General features: G+C 41.5%; 1 non-coding gene across 1 annotated transcript; it reads left to right on the plus strand.

The window, feature by feature from the left end:
* Nucleotides 1-4,332: 4,332 nt before the first annotated feature.
* On the plus strand, nucleotides 4,333-4,438 carry LOC118482875. The gene has a single exon (XR_004869095.1). It is a non-coding gene; the product is annotated as a small nucleolar RNA R71 (small nucleolar RNA).
* Nucleotides 4,439-23,286: the final 18,848 nt, after the last annotated feature.

Here is a 23,286-nt window from a genome sequence, read left to right on the forward strand (position 1 = left end):
AGATGAAATTATGAGACGAGAAGGTGCTTTAACTGTCAAATCAGAGGCCACATTGCTAGAGATTGCCCAAGGAGATCGATGGGAAGATCGAGGGTTGAATCTCAAATAACGGTGAAGAAACCAGTCAACGTCAAGCCCAAAGAACAGAAGGTTCAAGAACCTAAAGTTCAGGAAACAAAAGTAAAACTTTCTCAGGGGCAAAAAGACAGACTGCGAAAGAAGAGAAAGAAGGCCAGAGAGTATCTAGAAAGGATTTTGTCCTCTGATTCATCTGTTTGTAAGAATAAGAGTTCTGATGAATCGACTTCCTCGATTGCAAAGTCAAGCAAGACGGTTTCATCAGATACAAATTTGAGGACAAAAGAGAAAAAAGCGAAAAAGAAAAAGGTCGGCGATGAATCTGATGTGTCAAAGTCAGACAAGCCACCTGCAGGCAATGATTCTGGTTCGTCAAAACCAGAAGAGCCTTTTGTTGAGGTAAAAACCGTCAAACCCAAGGCTGGTCAGGCTTGGGTGAATCTTTTCAAATGAAAAACCTGACTTGCCGGAGTTCCCAGGTTGGTAAGCGTGGAACATGAATCGGCATCTTTCTTGAGAAATTCACAGGTGGATAACTGTGATATTTCAAATTACAGACGACTAATCAAGGACATTAAATTGTACTTGATTTTTCCGTCAAGTAATTAAAGGAAAACAATGTGATGAAAGAACCCCGAATTTGTGAAATGACACACAAAACTAATTTTCCGGAAAAACCATTTTGATTAAAACAAACTTAAGTGTTTTGAAATCTAAATGGGAAAATAGTTTGTTGTCAGGGGGAGTTCTGATTGTTTATGCCAAATGAATGGCGAATTGAAGTGATTCGATATCAGTTTGTCATTTTATTTGTACAGTTTTCAAATTTTCCTTAAAAATCAAAATTGAAACATATTTTGATTTTAGGTGGAGAAAAATATAAAAAATTTTTAGAAAATACCAAAAACATTGTAAAATTAAAAATGAGTTTTGGTGCAAATAGGGGAAATGATAGTACATCAGCTAGACTGGCATAGTACGCTAAAGATTTGTAATGTATAAATGCAATTAAGCAGTCTCGCTAAAGATGTGTCGATAGGTTTTCACAGAATTAGTAGATCAGTTTGGGATATAAACATAAATTTCACTTGCGTCTACGTGGGGAACACCTCCAGGATATATAGGTAACCCCTGAAATCCTGTTTGAAGGGTCCCGTATTCTGAGATACTAGGTCTTTATGCTCAGTGATATCTGGGGTATTATCACGGGACTTCTGCTGTATGGAAGTACTGACCTAGTCCCCGGATAATACTTTTTGCAAAAAGCTTTGAAATACAAGCTCGCCCTCAGCAATTTGATTAAACAATAAAATTGATAATCTTTGCTGTTGTAACAAAAGATCCTCTAAAGGGGACACACCGAAAAGTTGAAGCCGTCATCTCTCTGCGTATACGGAAGTATCGACCTGAGCTCTCACGGCCCTCGCACATAACCCCTTAACAGATATCAGCTATGGTATACTCACCTGTAAGACTGAATACTGGGGTCTGGATACGGGAGTATATACTGAGGTGGGACACATGTAGATGTTTAAGTTCTAAAACACTAAATCTGTATCCCGAACAGGTTGAACATTTTGTGAGAATTTAAGTGGATCAATATATCGACAATCAACGCGAACTGTTTAAAAGCTTAAAATGAAATAACAGCTTAACGGTGCTAGTGTCTAGTCGATAGCTGATATGATCCTCTTACACAAACTCACAAAAATATTATCTGTATATATTTGTTTACTGCATTTCATTTAATTAAAAAAAAAACAAAAATCCAAAAAGATTTTCGGAGTGTTTTAGCATAAATTTTTGAAAAGTCAAAAAGATTTTCGACAACTGATATTGAAGAGCGGATATTCAAAATTCGAGTGCTAAACATGATGAACAGGATTGGGAAATTTTGTTGAAAATTCTTTGAATGTCATATATAAATAGTTTGAAAGATTGTGAGGTTAGTTAATCAAGGTCATTCATTTGAACTTGATGTAACTAATATGATTGTTGAAAATGATGTCTACCAGTAAGTTTATTAAATTCAATTGTTATAAATTTGTGAAACTTATGTTGAGGTAGAGAATGTACAGGTTAAACAGGTTTGGACTTCATTATTCCCAACGGAGGCTAACTGTCAAAGTTTGAACCAGATATCTCAGATCCCAGCATACTGAGAGGGGGAGTCTGTGAAAGGGAGAGTCTGGATCAACAGCTAAAGGGAAGTCTGAAGTTAGAGCTAGGTGTTAATCCTGGAACCTGTGAAGAAAGATTGAATGATGTGAAGACAGAGAGTTGGATAAAAGACCAAGACCGAAGACTCAGGAGCTAAAGACTGCTGAAGACTACGTCAACATCCAAGGGGGAGTCTGTTAGTGCACGGAATGTCTGTTGACTTCGTCTACATCAAGTCTTAGGTCAATATAGGTCAACATAGGGTCTAGAATGTCAAAATTAGGTTTTATGTTGTTAGGTTCGCATTTATGTACATGTTTATAGTAGGTCCGCTCATAGGGTCTTGAATAGGTTCGCTTATAGTGTCAACAGGTAAGGTTCGCTTATGTGGCATTGTAGTAGGTCTGCTCATATGGAAGTCCATATGAGCGAACCACTCTCTCCTATAAATACCTGTTCACTTGAAAACGTTGGAGCGGACCTAGACCATTGCTTGTGGAACGGAACTCTGTCAAATTGTAATCAGAAAACAATAAAAGAGAAGAAATTAGGAAGGAATAGCTGTTGTAACTTCATTTACGTTGATTCCGCCTTCGTATGTGAAGATGAACTGTCTCGACTGACTTTTCAGGGTCGGAACACGGTCCAACACAACCGTTGTCTCCACCCTTGCTAACGGACCAAAGTCATATTGGTCATATAAGCCCCCCGGTAAAATGCTAACCCCGGCTCCAAGATCTAGCAACGCCTTAGCCATTTGAAAATTACCAACTTGTATGTTAATCAATGGCGTGCCCGGATCTTGGAGCTTAGGAGGAAGTCCCCATTTAAAACTGCACTTACTTGCCCGGTTAAATCAACCCGCTTAGGCACTTTCTTCTTGTTTTGCCTTTTTTGTGTACATAACTCTTTTAAAAATTTGGCATAGGCGGGTACTTGTTTTATTGCATCAAGAAGTGGGAGGTTAATTTTAACTTGTTTAAACATGTCCCACATTTCTTCTTTTTGGGGACCTCTCGATGCAATAAAGTTTTTCTTTCCCAGGTCAAGCAAAGCCGATGGAAAAGGGACTTGACTCGGTTCACCCTCAACTTTTTCACTCTTTTCATTTTCACCCAAACCCGGTTTGTTAACATTTAATTCTTTTGGATTAACCGGTGAAACTTCATCATCACTATCATTACCCGTGATGTCCTCAACTACCCCCTCAACCAATTCGGGTGACAAATTAGCTTTAAACTCTTTTCCACTTCTTAAAACACTAACATGATGAACATTAACATTACCTCGTGACGTACCATGCGAAGGATTTACCTTAGTGTCGCTAGGAAGTTGACCCTTGCTTTTCTTCAATTCAGCCACGTCGGTTGCTAATTGACCCATTTGGGTTGTTAGTGATTGGATGGTCTTGTCACGAACCTCATCCTTTTGCATTCAAACTTCATCGAGTTGGTTCCGTTTTTGCATCTCCGTTTGCATGCTTTTAAGCATCTCCATCATCTCGTTTCCACCCGAAGACCCCCCTTGTTCTTGACCCGTTCGATATTGCCTTTGGTATCCTTGGTTATTCCCCCTTGATATCCACTTTGGTTATTGTAAGGTTGGCGTGAACCAAAGTTACCTTGGCTACCTTGAAAGTTCAGGTTAGCTTGATTTGAAGGGTTCCCATACCGAAAATTTGGGTGGTTCCTCAACCCGGGGTGATAAGTATTAGAGTTCATGTTGTTGTAGTTTCTACCACCCCCTCCTTGACCTTGAACCGCATGGACTTCTTCATATTGCCCTTCCACCATCCCTTGGCAATTTTCAGCCGCATGACCTATTTCATTACACAAAGCACAAACATCATAAATTTGGTTAGTAGTTTGAACATTACCATCATCTATTGCGTGCACTTGAGGTCGGCCAATGGCCAGTCGTGCTCTCCTCGATGCTTGAGCTTTTCTCTTTGATTTAGTTGCCATGCTCTCCAAAAACTCTCAATCATCGTTCTCGTAGTTTGTACCAAAAGTCCCACCGGTGATGGACATTAAATCACGAGCATCTTCGGCACTCAACCCCTCGTGAAAGGCATTCATTAATTCCCACAATTCAATCCCATGGTGAGGGCAATTCTTTATCATCATATTGAAACGTTCAAATGCCTCATGGAACATTTCACCATGTTGTTGTTGGAAGCTTCTCAACCCCTTTCTTGCATCGTTGGTCTATTGGGCGGTGTAAAACTCATCCAAGAAAGTTTGTTGCATTTCCCCCATGTATATATGGATGCTGAAGGTAATGTGTAGAACCATTTTTTCGCCTTATCTTCCAAAGAAAATTGGAATAATACCAATTTAATATCGTCGGCTGAGAACCCTTGACTCCCGAGAGTGTTACAAATCGAGTCATAAGCCTCCAAATGAAAGTAAGGCTCCTCCGTTGCTAACCCCTTATATTTTGGCAAACTTTGCAAAGAGTTGGTCCTCACTTCAAATGTCCTTCCTTGATCATTGTGAGGAATGACTACCGGTGAAGGGTTATGAGTGATTACCGGCCTAAAATGCGCTTCGATGCCCCTCACATTTTCTCTAAGGTGCCTCCTTGGTACACCGAACCTACCTCTTGGAGGAACAGGACCCATTGGCCTTGGTACTTGCCCTTGTGGTGCAATTGGTTGTTGAAACTGTTGTTGTGGCATCGGTGGGCGTTGAGGTGGTCTTTGGAATTGTGGTTGCACATGTTGCGGCCGGACTTGTTGCAATGGTATAGGGCGTTGCATTTGTGGCCCTTGTGGTCTTGGCCGAATGTGTTGTGGTATGAGTTGTTGTTGTTGTGGCATTCCACCGACACTTGCCATCCCTTGAGATTGACTTTGCACATAACCGAATTCCCCTTGATCACCATAACCCCCGTAAGCATACCCATCTTCATCAAAACCCTCAAACTCCTTAAATCCTTCATCATACCCATCTCCTTGAATTCCCGACGATTGCCCAAATGGAAGAGTCGAGTATTGGAAACCCGACTGGTTTGACGGTCGAAACGGTGTAGCATGGACAATGGTCGAAATTGGTGCTATGGTATGGCTTGAATATGACGGACCTGCACCCGGGAAGAAATGGGATAATGGTGGTATAGTAGTGGAAGGATTAAAGGTAATGGTTGGTTCTTCTTGGGTAGTAATGGGTTGTGTGGTGGTAGTTGGTGTAGTGTCATGAGGTGGGGTAGGAATTGTAGTGGAATTTGGTATGGTTGTGTTTGGTGATGGTTGTGTGGAAGTAGGTATAAATGATGAGGTCGTTTGACCCGTTGTGGGTGGTACTCATGTTTCGTCCATGATATTTCTTGGTGTAATGGGTGAAGTGGGTGAACCGATGATTCTGTTTTCTCGTAATAAAACTCTGTTTTGCCTTAGCGTTCTTTCGATTTCCGGATCAAATGACAATGTTGATGCTTTGTGAGAGCCTCTAGTATGCATGCACCTGTAGAACCTGCACACTAAACACACCAGTGTAAACCCGAAAATAACAAAGCAAAACTAACAAACTGACACACGTTGCGCACTACTCCCCGGCAACGGCGCCAAAATTTGACGTGCTTGTCGTGGTACACACAAATTTAATCCTAATAACAACTATAGATAGTGGTAAAAGGGTATCGAACTCAGGGAGTATGTGGAAGTGTGTTGATTTTATAGCTTTGCGATTAATCTATAATTAACCTAATTTGCAGAAAATAAAGATCAATGATTTGGATTGTTGGTTTAGAAAACTAAATTAATAACTAATTGCAAATAAAAATTGGTTGTTTAACAGATTAGGAGAACAATGACCATCTTAGGATTCAGTTTCTTTTAACAATTGCGTGAAATTCCAACTAGAAAGAGTTACATAGACATAACTCGTGCATGAATAATCGAAGTGATAAAAGGGAACAAAGTACTCGGATTTATAAACACGAGGTTGTTTCCCGATGATCAATTAAATCAATAACCAACCCTAACCCTTCTCGTGATATCTCGATTGACAACGGCACCAAGAACGTACGATTGAGACTAGAAATTGCACTACCGATTAACAAGCTACAAACAATTATGCATACACCATGATATTCAGGCAACGCAAGTTATCATTCTAGAAATTCAGAAATAAACACACAAAAGTTCAAGAGAAACCTTCACCTAAGATGATCACCGAAAGTTTTAGCCGGACATTGCTTGGTGAATCATCATAACAATAAGTTCAATGTTCATACGAATCGAAATCACAAACCGAATGTTAGAAATTGTTCCAAGCCAAGCAAGAATCACCAAAATCGCCCCTAATGAGTTCTCTAACTGACCAATGATGAGAATATCCCAAAAGACCCCATAAAACCGACTTAATGATGGCAGTTACAAGTTTTCCGCAGCTTCCACCGTAACTTACGGTGCCACCGTAAGTTACGGTGGACATAATGTTGTTACGGTGAATATCTTCTGAGTTACGGTAGGAAAATGGCCAAAATCAGGTCCACCGTAAATTACGGTGGGACCGTAATTTACGGTGACAACCTGATTGTTTTGCCTTGTTTCAACTTTTGTTCCGCACACGACCCGTTCATCTTCAAACCTTCCAAAGCTGCATTTTTCTCCACTTTAAGCCGCCATACCGCACCTGAGACATGAGCAACAGTAGTTATCTAATTCAAGATAATTACTCGATTAAGTGAAGGATTAGTTCATCTTTTAACATGATTAAGGGTTGTCCAATGGACCACCCGTCAGTCACCCGAACGGCTGACACTTTGGGACCCTCACTTAATCAACTTTATTTTAAGTTTGAATATTGAACGACTTGCCATCCGATCGGAATACCATCCGAACGGATTACTCTTTGGATCATGAGATACTTGACTTTAACACTTAATCGATTTTCAACATGTACAATGCACTAGTAATGCCACCCGACCGGACTTCTGTCCGATCGAGTGACAACCTGCTACGAGCTTGTTCTCACTAAAGTGTCAACCCGTCGGATTGTCGACCGATCGGACAGCCGATCGACCGACCTGAAGGGTAGAGATACTTCAGTGTTTTAAAAATACTACAACAAAAACTTCAAAAGTCAAACCATCATACACAAACACATCCTTCTCATAGAAAGAAACAATCCACACGAATAGTCATCCGACCGGACTATCGTCCGACCGGATAACCATCCGAACGGATTATCATCCGCACGACTGGCCGTCCGATTGGATTATCATCCGACCGAACTGCCATTCGACCCATCAATACTTGCTTTCGTTTACGAGTCACTTATCGTTACGCTATCGTTCTAATTAGGCTAACCTTACTCTCAAGCGCTCCCTTCAATCCATCAACCGCTGTGAGTATACTCGATCCCTTTTTGCTTTATGCACCTTTGGGTGTTACATACGTTACTTATACAAAATCACAATCGAACACACTACGCAATACTTTAAACGCTAACTGTTACAGCATGTATTACGTGACTTAATGAATGCTTGTTTGTTATGTTTACACATGGAATGCTGTCTACCTGCCTTAACGACGATAGTACTGTAGTTTGGACTCAGCACCCGTTCACATGGGGGTTGTTAAGGACAATTATTTGCATGGATTACGGTGGTGATCATGTATTACGAACTGCCTTGGGCAGTCAACCCACAGTCATTGGTATCGATAGGTCCATGTCGATAATTAACATGCTTCGTTTTCCTCTATGTACGTGCTGGTTATGCGTAAACTATTTCGAACTCTATATACTAATATCAAACTTGTATGCTCACCTTTTCACTATGTGTATTGACTTTTATTTTAACGTATGTGACAGGTGTTTAGGATGCTTATCTGCTAGGAAAGAGAGGCTAGAATAAGTTTCTAGAGGCCAACAAATAGTTGTCTGTACTAATGAAATCAAGAGTCTCTAGAAGCAGATAAACAATTGGGCAATTTGTAGAATCTGAGTTATCGGAATAGAACTATTTGCCTAGATTTTGTCTGTAATAATTTTTTTTACCTTTTGAGACATGGTATGTGACATGTTACTTTAAATTGATTGGTAATGATAATTGTTATGGAAACTTCTGGACAATCTGTTTTGCTCAGTGCCATGCCCTGATGATTCCGCCATCGGTTGGGGTGTGACAGATTGGTATCAGAGCCATAACTATAGGGAATTAGGCAAGACTTGACCTAGTCCGGGCCGATGTCTTAGAGACCTAGTCTATATTTAGGACCCAACAGACCGACTCGTGCGTGTCCAGTAGGGACTATGTATGGGCTTACTGCTATTCTTCGCCATTCTCGCCTACGCTACACTATCACTGCACTCGAATTTTCAAATAAAGACAAGCGATTAAGTCGAGATTAGGTGTGAAAACCGCAAACTCTCGACTAAAATCTGCTTGATCAACCCGCATTTTTACTTATCAACGGGGAGAATTATGCCAAATCGGGAGTGAAATCCATATTTTGACGAATAATCCCCTCTATTCTATTAAAAATAGGAATGAAGTTGTTAAGGCAGGGGTGAAACCCTAACCTTGACAACTTGTTCCGACCTTTATTTGGTTTTTACAAAACTCTCACCAAAGTCTCGACGGACTCCAATGACCTAAAGTCACGATATGATCAACAGGATGCGTGCCAAATGCCCAAGAATCGAGGCAGGAGTACGATCCTGAAGGTCAAAATGTGTACAACAAGTCTTTGAGAATAGTCGAACCACTTTGGATAGTCAATGTCTAATAGTCGCAGACGATCTACTTCTCGATTTTTACGTGTTTTGATTCTGAGCCCGCAACTGCTGACTCTGATGATTCGTTGATTTTGCGTGTTTTATGTGTATTTACCTGCTTACGTGTTTAAAATTTTGGAAACTTATTCGATTTTTGCTCTCCCTACGATCGACACACACAAGCCGCATTGCTCAAAACATTAACAAATCGCTACTTACGGATAATCGCATGTTACGTAACTCGCATATAGTCTACTATACGCCATAATGATCGCGGTACGCAATCCCCCGCAACAAAATTCCACGAGCGTAGACTTTAAATGATAGGTTTATGTATTCTGACTACCTCTGTGATTATATGCATATGTGTTTATGTGCTTCTGTGCCCTACGTGCTTACGTGCTTATGTGCTTATGTGCTTGTGTGCTTATGTGAATTTGTGATTATGTGCTTGCGCAATTATGTGATACATAGTACACTATGTTCCTAAGCTTTAGTAAGTATTAGACGTGTGAGGTGAGATCCAATTATGATGTGTCTGAGACCTATGACGATGTCTGTTGCAGACAATGTCAACTGGACCGTCATCAGGATCCCGTCACCCACTTTCTCGCCAAGAAAAGAGAGACAGACGTCTTGCTGCTATCATCGCTAAACAAGTAGCAAAAGCTGTGAGTGACGTCTACGAGAACGTCAACAAATCATCTGAGGAGTCGAGAAGCAAAGCTCCTAAGGCTACCCCCAAAGCTGCCTTCAGTTTCAAGCAGTTCAAGGCTTGTGGGCCAAAGGAATTCATTGGCGAGGAAGGCCCTACAGCGTTGTTCCAATGGTTTGATTCCATTGAGGTCACTCTACGACAGAGCGGTTGCCCTGACGATCTCCGCACTCTAAATGCTACTGGCGTCTTCCAGTCCCGCGCACTAGATTGGTGGACGGCCGAGAGGAACAAACGAGGAAATGATGCAGCCTACGGTCTATCGTGGGACGAACTCAAGGAGGTCATGCTGGAGGAATTCTGTCCTCCTCATAAACGATAAAAGTTAGAAGATGAATTTTGGCACATAAAGCAGAAGGATGGCGAGAACGCTGCTCTAACTGCTCGATTTAAGCAGCTCAGCATCATCTGCCCTGATCAGGTGAAGACTTCTGACATAGCAATCAAGAAGTATATCCGAGCCCTGCCTGACTGTGTTGCAAATTTCGTGCAAGCGGCTAAGACTAAGACGATCGAAGAGACCTACTTACTGGCCACTGAAATCAAAGACAAGCGGGTCAAGGCTGGTGTCTGGGATAAAACTTCGAAGCACCGGCATCAAGCTACCACCGCCGCTCCAACTGCCGAAACCGTCGCCGCTCAACCGTCAAAGTCCTCACGCCAAAGAAAGAAGAACAACAATAGCAGCTCCAGCAACAAGAACTGTGCTGTCACTACCACTGCCGCTCATCTCCAGGCCGTACCGGCCCAGCAGCAGCACCATCACCGTCCAACACCAACTACCTATGCGCCACCGGCAAAACGTGCATACACAGGCCCCACCCGGTTTGCCCTACATGCTCTTATCACCATCCGGTGGGTCTTGCCTGTCGTTTTTGCACTCACTGCAACATGTACGGCCACTTTACTGCCAACTGTTGTACTGGTGCCCGCAACACCACAACTCCTGCCACTGCTCATCAAGCTCTGATCCCAGCCCGCAAGGTCATCAAGCGGCTCAGGCACCCGCGGTCAACGCCCTAGTTTGCTTCGCATGTGGTGATCCTAACCACTTTGCGAACATGTGCCCGAACAGGGTGGTGAAACAAGAGCCCCAGCATCAGCCGCATCAACAGCAACAACCTCCGCAGCAGCAGCAAGCCGCACACGCCAGAACTTTCAACATCAACGTGCGCCAAGCCCAGACTGACAACAACATGGTCAATGGTACGTTCCTTGTGAATGGTATTTATGCATCGTGTTTGTTTGATACTGGAGCTGATAATTGCTTTGTGTCGTTCGAATTTGAGAAGCTCCTTAGTCGTAAGCGCTCCTATCTCTCCTCGACAATCGATGTTGAAGTCGCTACCGGAAGAAATGTCGTCGTAAACTCTGTTCTTTGTGATTGTACTCTTGAGCTCAACAATCACATCTTCCCAATCGACCTTATCCCAATGCAACTCGGAAGTTTCGACGTCATAGTAGGCATGGACTTTCTTCGCGAAAACCATGCTGAAGTTGTATGCTTCGATAAGATGATTCGATTCCCGCTCGCAAATGGTGATTTATTATGTGTTTATGGCGAAACTGCTTCGAAAGGCCTCAAGCTCATGTCATGTGTCCAAGCTAGCAAGTATCTCCGCAAGGAATACAGAGCTTTCTTGGCTAACATTGTAGTAGCGGAGGAGGAAAAGAAAAGGGAGGTTGAATTAAAAGACATCCCTGTGGTCCGTGAATTTCCTCAAGTGTTCCCTGATGATCTTCCTGGTTTACCTCCAAGTCGTGATATCGACTTTCGTATTGACCTCATTCCTGGAGCCAACCCTGTTGCCAAAGCCCCTTACCGACTCGCACCGTCCGAAATGCGTGAACTCTCGAACCAACTCCAGGAATTACTTGAGAAAGGCTTTATTCGCCCGAGCACCTCTCCTTGGGGCGCGCCAGTCCTCTTCAGCAAAAAGAAGGATGGGTCGTTCAGGATGTGCATTGACTATCGGGAATTGAATAAGCTAACCATCAAGAACCGCTATCCCCTGTCACGCATTGATGATTTGTTTGATCAGCTACAAGGTGCTACGTGTTTCTCGAAGATCGATCTACGCTCAGGATATCACCAGCTACGCATTCAGGAGGAAGATATACCCAAAACCGCTTTTCGCACTCGCTATGGCCACTATGAGTTCATTGTTATGCCTTTTGGTTTAACCAACGCACCCGCGGTTTTCATGGATCTGATGAATCGCGTGTGTAAGCCATTTCTAGACCGTTTCGTCATCGTATTCATCGACGATGTCTTGATCTATTCCAAGTCGAAAGCCGAACACGCGCAACATCTATGTTTGGTTCTCGAGTTACTCCAGGGGAATCAACTCTACGCCAAGTTCTCCAAGTGCGAATTCTGGCTGGAGGAAGTTCAATTTCTGGGTCACATCTTAAATAGTCAAGGTATTCATGTCGATCCTACGAAGATTGAAGCAGTTAAGAGTTGGATTACACCTAAGAACCCATCCAAAGTCCGTTCTTTTCTCGGACTAGCGGGCTATTATCGACGATTTATCGAAGGATTCTCAAAGATCGCTGTGCCGTTTACCGCTCTCATGCATAAAGACAAGCCTTTTGTTTGGGGAACCGAACAAGAGTCTGCTTTCCAAACCCTCAAGCACATGCTCTGCAATGCTCATGTTCTCACATTTCCCGACGGAAATGATGATTTCATTGTCTATTGTGATGCTTCCAACTTTGGTCTTGGTTGTGTCCTCATGCAACGGGACAAGGTTATAGCTTACGCGTCTCGACAGCTCAAAATCCACGAGAAGAACTATACAACCCATGATCTCGAGCTAGGCGCAGTTGTTTTTGCGTTAAAGATTTGGCGACACTACCTATATGGTACCAAGTGTACGATCTTCACCGATGATCGGAGCCTACAACATATCTTTGATCAGAAAGAACTTAATATGCGTCAACGCCGATGGGTGGAACTTCTGAACGATTATAACTGTGAGACTCGTTATCACCCAGGAAAAGCAAATGTCATTGCCGACGCACTCAGCAGACGGAGTTATTTGCTCAGTATTTGCGATACCCAAGCCCAATACGATCTCGAAACCCTCATTCGCAAAGACCAGCATGGCTGTTTTAATGAGCGCACTCTGAAGAAGGAACGAATCTATCACGATGGAGCTCAGCTAGTGAATAAATCGAATGGGATATTCCGCTTCCTAGACTGAATTTGGATCCCTAAGCGGACCAATTTGCGATAGATTTTTATGGACGAAGCCCACAAATCCCGGTATTCTATTCATCCCGGTGCCGACAAAATGTACCAGGATCTTCGTTACAAGTACTGGTGGCCGGGTATGAAAAGGGATATTGATCTCTACGTTGGGAAGTGCCTGACTTGTGCTAGGGTCAAGGCTGAACATCAAAGGCCCTCTGGCTCACTCGAACAACCCCCAATCCCTATGTGGAAGTGGGAGAGTATAGCTATGGACTTTATAACAAAGCTTCCACACACGTCATCAGGTCACGATAGCATTTGGGTTGTTGTTGACCGTTTGACCAAATCAGCCCACTTTTTGCCAATACGAGAAGACTACAAGGTAGAACTATTAGCCCGAATCAACACTGACGAGATCATTTGTAATCATGGTACGCCTCGCGACCTCGTCTCTGACCATGATGCTCGGTTTACCTCGCGACTGTGGGAAACGTTTCAAGCTGCTCTTGGTACTACGCTTAATCTAAGTACCGCATTCCATCCTCAAACCAACGGCCAGACTGAGAGAACAATCCGTACTCTTGAAGACATGCTCCATTCGTGTGTTTATAGACTTCGGTGGTAATTGGGATAAATACCTGCCGTTAGTCGAATTCTCGTATAACAACAGTTATCATACCAGCATCCAAATGGCACCATTCGAGGCTTTATACGGAAGAAGACGTCGATCGCCTATTGTATGGCACGAGATAGGTCACTCGCAACTAACCGGTCCTGAGCTATTGCAAGAAACAACCGATAAAGTCCTCCAAATTCGAGACAACTTGTTGAAAGCTCGAAGTAGACAGAAAAGTTACGCCGATAGACGACGCAAGCCCCTTGAATTTGACGTTGGCGACTACGTACTCCTAAAGGTATCACCTTGGAAGGGTGTGGTCAGATTCGGCAAGAAAGGGAAACTAGCGCCTCGATATGTTGGACCTTTTAAGATTCTGGAAAGGATCGGAAAAGTCGCCTACAGACTCGAACTACCGGAGGAACTTAGTAATGTCCACCTGACTTTCCATGTGTCAAACCTCCGAAAATGCCTGGCTGAGCATGATTTAATTGTACCTCTCGATGACCTCCAAATAAACGAAACACTATACTTCGTGGAGAAGCCTGTCGAAATCATGGATCGCCAAACCAAGCAGCTCAGACGCTCACGCATTCCTATTGTAAAAGTCCAATGGGAAGGCAAACGAGGCGCAAAGTTCACTTGGGAACTCGAAAGCGACATGAAGGCGAAGTACCCGCAGCTGTTTACAGCTCCAACCTAATTTCGGGACGAAATTCCCTAAACAAGGGGAGGCTGTAACACCCCAGTGTTTCGGGAGTCAAAATCAAAGTCAAGATTTAAGTCAAAGGAAGAAAAGATTGCTAATTGCAAACTGTTTCTCCTTGCTCGATTCCTGTTTTGACTTCTTTGACTCATAGTTAGTCTATTTTGTGTTTTACGTTAGTTGTATTATGTGGAGTAATCAATTAAAGTCGCAGTAATCGATGTATATTTATCGCTACGAACCACTTTACGACTGTGAATAGTAGGAAGTAACAATGCGATAAAGTTAACTAAACGCTAAACGCACTAATCTAATCAACATCGCGCTCGCAACTCGAATTACGCATTTTGGTGACTATTATACGTGTGTATGTGTGCCTTATGTGTTACTTGTGCATGTTTATTTACGTTATGTGTGGTAATCAATCAAAACGCAATCGAACTCATCATAATCGAACTCAACGCAATCGCAAACCGAATACGAAATAAGGATGATTGTATGTTGATATAGTATGATAATTAGTGGAGAAGAGATAGTGCGAGATATGAGTGATTGGGATTAAAAGTAATTTGACAAGGAAACTCTATCGCATCGCAACGCTCGCAATCGCAATCGAAATATCAAAAATCGTCGCACCAAGCACTCGAACAAGATGCTAGCCGACCGGGTTGCCATCCGGTCGATGTGCCATCCGACCGAGATGTCATCCGGGTGAGATGTCATCCGATCGACCCACCCTTTCCACTTTTAGAATCCTATAAATACCCATGTCACTTTCATTCTTTCCACTTTTGGCAAGTGACGTCCGACCAGCTCGTGTTCTTCACATTTTCTTCGATTTCTCTCAAATCTGGTAAGATCTCGTCCTAAATCTTGTACTTCCTTAATCTACACGCACTCCTACACCTTTCTATCTTTTAAATCTTCACTTTTAACCATGAAATCACCAAGAGTCAAGGGTTCTAGGATGATGTCATCATGTGTTCTTGAAGAACCTCATGTTTTGGCTTCAATCCACCAAGAACGACTTGAATCTAACCGATTTCAACGAAAATAAACAAAGATCTTGCGTAGATATGAACATATTCACGGTGAAAAGGATTGAGAGAATGTTCTCTAACTTTCTTTCAACTCTTTTACACTCAATGCACTCGAAATCGATAGAATCGGATCTCGTTCTAACCTCTACTCGTTCTTAGTAGTGTGTTGGATCAAGATCTGGATTCTATCCCCGAGACCACCGATTTCGGGTTAATCAAGAACAATCGTCGCGAACCGGTTAACTGGTCGAACTTGGGTGATTCCTGTTCGGTCAGGTTACTAGAGTCGAGATGGGGTTCTGTTGGTTAACACGTTATCAAAAGCGCCTCGATAAAACTACAAACAATCAGAACGGCCAAGTGAAAGACGAACGTAACAACCAGCACGGAGTGCTATCCGACCGGACTACTGTCCGACCGGACAGTCATCCGTGCGACTGGTCACCCGAACGGCTGACACTTTGGGACCCTCACTTAATCAACTTTATTTTAAGTTTGAGTATTGAACAACTTGCCATCCCTTCGGAATACCATCCGATCGGATTACTCTTCGGATCATGAGATACTTGACTTTCACACTTAATCGATTTTCAACATGTTCAATGCACTAGTAATGCCACCCGACCGGACTTCTGTCCGATCGAGTGACAACCTGCTACGAGCTTGTTCTCACTGAAATGTCAACCCGTCGGATTGTCGACCGATCGGACAACCGATCGACCGACCTGAAGGGTAGAGATACTTTAGTGTTTTCAAAATACTACAACAAAAACTTCAAAAGTCAAACCATCATACATAAACACATCCTTCTCATAGGAAGAAACAATCCACTCGAATAGTCATCCGACCGGACTATCGTCCGACCGGATAACCATCTGAACGGATTATCGTCCGCACGACTGGCCATCCAATCGGATTATCATCCGACCAAACTGCCATTCGACCCATCAACACTTGCTTTCGTTTACGAGTCACTTATCGTTACGCTATCGTTCTAATCAGGCTAACCTTACTCTCAAGCGCTCCCTTCAATCCATCCACCGCTGTGAGTATACTCGATCCCTTTTTGCTTTATGCACCTTTGGGTGTTACATATGTTACTTATACAAATTCACAATCGAACACACTATGCAATACTTTAAACGCTAACCGTTACCGCATGTATTACATGACTTAATGAATGCTTGTTTGTTATGTTTACACATGGAATGCTGTCTACCTGCCTTAACGACGATAGTACTATAGTTTGGACTCAGCACCCGTTCACACGGGGGTTGTTAAGGACAATTATTTGCATGGATTACGGTGGTGATAATGTATTACGAACTACCTTGGGCAGTCAACCCGCAGTTATTGGTATCGATAGGTCCATGTCGATAATTAACATGCTTCGTTTTCCTCTGTGTACGTGCTGGTTATGCGTAAACTATTTCGAACTCTATATGCTAATATCAAACTTGTATGCTCACCTTTACACTATGTGTATTGACTTTTATTTTAACGTATGTGACAGGTGTTTAGGATGCTTATCTGCTAGGAAAGCGAGGCTAGAATAAGTTTCTAGAGGCCAACAAATAGTTGTCTGTACTAATGAAATCAAGAGTCTCTAGAAGCAGATAAACAATTGGGCAATTTGTAGAATCTGAGTTATCGGAACAGAACTATTTGCCTAGATTTTGTCTGTAATAATTTTTTTACCTTTTGAGACATGGTATGTGACATGTTACTTTAAATTGATTGGTAATGATAATTGTTATGGAAACTTCTGGACAATCTGTTTCGCTCAGTGCCATGCCCTGATGATTCCACCATCGTTTGGGGTGTGACAGATTGGTATCAGAGCCATAACTATAGGGAATTAGGCAAGACTCGACCTAGTCGGGGCCGATGTCTTAGAGACCTAGTCTATAGTTAGGACCCAACAGACCGACTCGTGCATGTCCAGTAGGGACTATGTATGGGCTTACTGCTATTCTTCGCCATTCTCGCCTACGCTACACTATCACTGCACTCGAATTTTCAAATAAAGACAAGCGATTAAGTCGATATTAGGTGTGAAAACCGCAAACTCTCGACTAAAATCTGCTTGATCAACCCGCATTTTTACTTATCAACGGGGAGAATTATGCCAAATCAGGAGTGAAATCCATATTTTGATGAATAATCTCCTCTATTCTATTAAAAATATGAATGAAGTTGTTAAGCCAGGGGTGAAACCCTAACCTTGACAACTTGTTCCGACCTTTATTTGGTTTTTACAAAACTCTCACCAAAGTCTCGACGGACTCCAATGACCTAAAGTCACGATATGATCAACAGGATGCGTGCCAAATGCCCAAGAATCGAGGCAGGAGCACGATCTTGAAGGTCAAAATGTGTACAACAAGTCTTTGAGAATAGTTGAACCACTTTGGATAGTCAATGTCTAATAGCCGCAGACGATCTACTTCTCGATTTTTTACGTGTTTTGATTCTGAGCCCGCAACTGCTGACTCTGATGATTCGTTGATTTTGCGTGTTTTATGTGTATTTACCTGCTTACGTGTTTAAAATTTGGAAACTTATTCGATTTTTGCTCTCCCTACGATCGACACACACAAGCCGCATTGCTCAAAACATTAACAAATCGCTACTTACGGATAATCGCATGTTACATAACTCGCATATACTCTACTATACGCCATAATGATCGCGGTACTCAATCCCCCGCAACAAAAGTCCACGAGCGTAGACTTTAAATGATAGGTTTCTGTATTCTGACTACCTCTGTGATTACATGCGTATGTGTTTATGTGCTTCTGTGCCCTACGTGCTTTCGTGCTTATGTGCTTACGTGCTTATTTGCTTGTGTGCTTATGTGAATTTGTGATTATGTGCTTACGCAATTTGTGATTATGAATGCTTGTTTGTTATGGTTACACATGGAATGCTGTCTACCTGCCTTAACGACGATAGTACTCTAGTTTGGACTCAACACCCATTCACACGGGGGTTGTTAAGGACAATTATTTGCATGGATTACGGTGGTGATCATGTATTACGAACTGCCTTGGGCAGTCAACCTACAGTCATTGGTATCGATAGTTCCATGTCGATAATTAACATGCTTCGTTTTCCTCTGTGTGCGTGATGGTTATGCGTAAACTATTTCGAACTCTATATGCTAATATCAAACTTGTATGCTCACCTTTACACTATGTGTATTGACTTTTATTTTAACGTATGTGACAGGTGTTTAGGATGCTTATCTGCTAGGAAAGCGAGGCTAGAATAAGTTTCTAGAGGCCAACAAATAGTTGTCTGTACTAATGAAATCAAGAGTCTCTAAAAGCAGATAAACAATTGGGCAATTTGTAGAATCTGAGTTGTCGGAATAGAACTATTTGCCTACATTTTGTCTGTAATAATTTGTTTACCTTTTGAGACATGGTATGGGACATGTTACTTTAAATTGATTGGTAATGATAATTGTTATGGAAACTTCTGGACAACCTGTTTCGCTCAGTGCCACGCCCTGATGATTCCGCCATCGGTTGGGGTGTGACAGTCTTGAATTGATTGGAAACCTAGTGTTCAATAATCAAAAGAAGGCTGTTTTTGTTGAGTTGTGTTTGCAGTGTTCTACTAGTTTCTGTGTTTGTCTGATCAAGTGGATTCCGTATTATTGATTAGATTATCAGTCTTGTCAAGATCCACAAGGAAACGGACCTATGGTATCATAGTAATACGCTCTTGATTGTTTGGTTCGAGCTTGAAATAATAACACAAGTATTTTTCTTGTTATTGCTTGTGCAAGTTTTTGAAAATTTTGTTGAAGAACACCAAGAACAGTGGTAATCTTTAAAAAAATTGGTGATTTGATCTTGTGTTTTCGAAATTAGTATGGTGTTTGCAAAATTTGTGGGAATTTAGCTTTAACTAAATCTTGCAGACTTTTGGAGATTAGGTTTCCATAAATTGTTCCAAGAATAATGGATATTGATTTATTATGAAATGGTTTTGATCTCCTTGTATTTTCAAGAATCATATATAGAAAACAAAATATATCGATATAAAAAGTTTAATGATTAGGTGTTTACGGTTTTAAAGATAAAGTGTCTTCATGAGATTCAAGGTACATGGGAATGCAAGGCATTCTCGAGGAAGTTCTATTTTCGAGAACAAGTAATCACGGTTGTTTACGAAAAATAGTGTTCTTGGAAAATAAGAGTTCACAGGTTTGAGGAGTTCACTAGTTTTGGTGTTCACTAGTTTTTGAGTTCACTAGATTTCGGAGTTCACTAGTTTGGAGATTGCTGGATTGGAGTTCGCCAGTTTTGGCATTTACTAGATTGTGGAATTTTTGGTTCTCGTTAACTAGTGTTCTCGACTTTAGGAGTTCTCGTGAATAAGGTGTTTTCGAAAAAAGAGGCATTTTTTGTTTACAATAACGAGACGTGTGTATACAAACATTTGGGTGACAGTGTTTTTCAAAAATTTTGTTTGGTTTAACGAACCGGGACCTTAATATAAAACTTTGAAAGGGCCGGTAGAAAAGTTGGGCTTGGATTTTGAGTCGGGTTTACCGAAATCCATTTGAAACTTTTTAGTTGCATGTCTAAAATGGATAATGAAAATGAGACTGCTAATAAACTACCAAAACTGATGAAAGTTTCACAATATGGTGAGCGGAAGGGAAAGTTTGAGTTATTTATTCAGCATCAAGATACTAGTATGTGGAGTTGTATCATGGATGGTTACATTACTCCTACACGTGAAGTTGATGGGAGAGTTCGAGTGAATGCTTACGTGGAGATGCAAGAATCTGACAAACGGATGTATTAGGCAGAGAATAAAGCTTTAGCAACAATTAACAAGTCCTTTCCACTTGAAATTAAACTCATTTTTATAGGTATGGGACTTCAAGAGAGTTGTGGGAAGCAATGGAAAACCGTTATCAGAGTTCTTCGAGACAGAGTTCAGGCAATCATGCTTCTATTGGGTCAAGTGAGCAAAAACTTATGTGTTGGTGCATGTTATATGACAACAGCTTTGGTTTGGTCTTTGGATATTTTAATCAAGACTTGGATAATATGAAGACTTCAAGAGATTCCAAGTTTATGATATAGTGAAGTGAATTCCGAGTTTATGAAGAATTGAAGCTCCGAATTTATGAATATATCAAGTCTGAGATTATAAACAACATGTGAATTCTGAGTTTGTCAAGTTAGTCTGAGTTTATATGTTTATTAGTTAATTCTGAATTTGTGTTTATTATGTAAGTGAGCCTAGCCCAGTCTGCATGGCTATGTTATATAAACAGTTCATGTATTAGGGTTTTAGGTTAGACACTAGAGAGCAGTTAGAGAGTTTGTGAGAGAAAACACAGAGTATTGGCTGTGACTTCTTGTGATCTTGAGTGATTGTAAAACTTGTGTTTGATAATTAAAGAAGATCAGTTTGAAGTATTCTGTGTGTTCTTCATCTTAACTTGTTTCTGTGTTCGTGTGATTAATTAAGGGGATTCCGAACCCTTGGTTAATTAGTCAATTTGGTATCGATCCACGTGTGATAGGGACCTACATTATGGATGAGTTTACTATTATGGACGATGAAAAAGTAGATGATGTGGTAGAAGACAAGAAGGAAACTATCACACCCCGACCCATGGTGGATTATTGGTCGGAGCGAGATGATTGTCCAAAGCTTATGGCAACTATTAAAAGTTTCATAATTGAACATGTTATAAATTTAAATTGTCACACATTACAAGTAGTTCAATTAATCCAACATTAATCAAAGGAATTAATGTTAGGCCCTAGAGTGTGAGACTGACGCATCAAATTAACACAACAGGCTATGGTTATGAACTAGGCCTTGCCGGGTTAGTTTATATTAGGTTTTGGACCTTTATAGGTCATTTGGGCCAAGATTTAGGCGATGTGGGCCAAGCAGGCCCAAGGGGAGCCCATGTAGGGAAGTGGGCTTGACTAGGTATATAAACAAGTTTTTAACTTGTTTTAGATTTTAGACCTCATAAGTTACAGTATAGAGAAATCGCAGGAGGCTCTAGGGTTTATATACCTGACTTGGAAATCAATACAAGTGTGCATTTAAACTCTTAGATCGTGTGTTTGTGTGTTCTTGAATCATCACTTTCATTTGATTCCGCTATTTGATTGTGATTAATTGATATCATATTGTTAAAGATCCGTCACGGACTTACAATTGGTACCAGAGCCATTGAACCTACTTCTAGGCTCTGTTTCGATATCAAGGATTCAAGAACTAGGTTGTTGAATTTCTTTTTCTTGATCTGATTTAAAAAAAACTTGGATTGTTTTTGAGTTTGTTAAAGGGTTTTCAAAGTTCAACGGATTCTTTTGAAAGTTACAAAATTGGTTTAGGTGACCTTGGAGATTAGAATTGTATTTTTAAATCTTGTCTTGCAGATTCTTTGGTCAAAATTGCTGGAAACTTGAAGAAAATTTTGAAAAACATCAAGAACATTCTTGGTGTTCTTCATGATTGGTTTTAAATCTACTATATGTTGCTGTTTGTTTGAAGCTCAATACTGTTTTTTTTTAAGGGATAAAAGTAAATCTCTACAAAATTTAAAAGATTTACTGATCTTTAAAAGTTTTTTCAAAAGGTAAAGCAAATCCTATTTTTAGCAAATCCGTGACCACGCTCCAGCGTGAGAATAAGTAACCGTGCCGGAGAACGAAGAGCTTATTCCGACGAGTAAATGAAGCGTGTGTATTCAATGAGATGGTGTGAAATCTAGGCTCGGAGCCTTAAATGTGATCCAAAGGAACGTTTGGAGTAAATGAAGCGTGTGTATTCAATGAGAGACAGTATTCAATGAGAGTGGGTATTAATGCATACCTCAAGCAATGTTGAACCTTCCTTATATAAGGAAGTCAACTTATTTCCTCGAAAAGCACCTCCAGCCCCATCTAACGGTTTTCTGGGACCTTTGGGAGACTCAGACACGTGTCTGATCCCAAACGGTCTGATGTTCCGGTCATTAATGAAGCCAGTTGCCCCACTGTACTATTTTCGGCGATAAGTTCTCATGGCCTTTCAGGAAATTAATGTTTATCAGAGAGACAAGATGTCTTCTTTCCCGCTCATTCTAATAGGTTATTTCCGGAAGAGACAAAACTCCTTTTATTGGGTATGTTCGGGAGCCCAGTAGAGAAAGGAGCCCTAGACGAGACCACAAAACATTAAGTGGGCCTCGTCGTGAAGTCATCTCTAGCCCTAGGTCACAGGACCCGGGACATGTGGGCTTGGGCTGAAGCACAATAGTTTCTCAACTGTAGAGGTGGGGCCCTTTGATGATGACGATTCCCGTCGTTCCCCAGTACCGATAAAGTTGCCTTGATCCGACGGTTGGGGTTTTCGATTGTGGCACACGTGCCCCAAATTAGAAATTGGTTTTTTAAAACCTTGATTAGACGGTTACCGCCTTGTTCAGAGAGTCTACTTAAAACCCTGAGTGACTTTCCCTTTCACCGTAATTGTCTCTCTTTCTTCCTTCATCATCTTCTCCGTTTACTCCCCTGGTATTCTAACGATGAGCAAGAAGGGTCAATCTCTAATCCGTTCCATTCTTACCAAGGAGGACCTTGAATCGTTCATTGCTACATACAAGATCCCTTGAGAGTTTTCTCCAAGTTTACCCGGTCCAGACGACCTGGCCGATTGTACGCCGGAGAGGATCGTTGTCTACACCCTATCTTTCTCTTTCTGTGGTGTTCGTTATCCTTTGTCACCGTTCAAGATGGCACTCTTGAAATATTAGAGTATCCATTTTTCACAACTGCACCCCTTGCTTTCATGAGGATCGTTCATTTTGAACTTTCTTGTGCTGCCTTTGCTAATGAGCCGTCTTTTTCTCTTTTCCATATGTTATACGGGCTTTAATCGGACAGAGATTGGTTCACCTTTGCGAAGAGAAAGGATAGTGTTTCTTTGCCTTGTTACTCCTTCATGCCGACGTCTACTTATCCGAAGGAGTGGAAAAATAGGTTCATCTTCGTTTCAGCCTCAATGATTCCTG

This window comes from Helianthus annuus, chromosome 1 (genome assembly GCF_002127325.2).
Source record: "Helianthus annuus cultivar XRQ/B chromosome 1, HanXRQr2.0-SUNRISE, whole genome shotgun sequence".
Classification (NCBI taxonomy): Eukaryota; Viridiplantae; Streptophyta; class Magnoliopsida; order Asterales; family Asteraceae; genus Helianthus; species Helianthus annuus.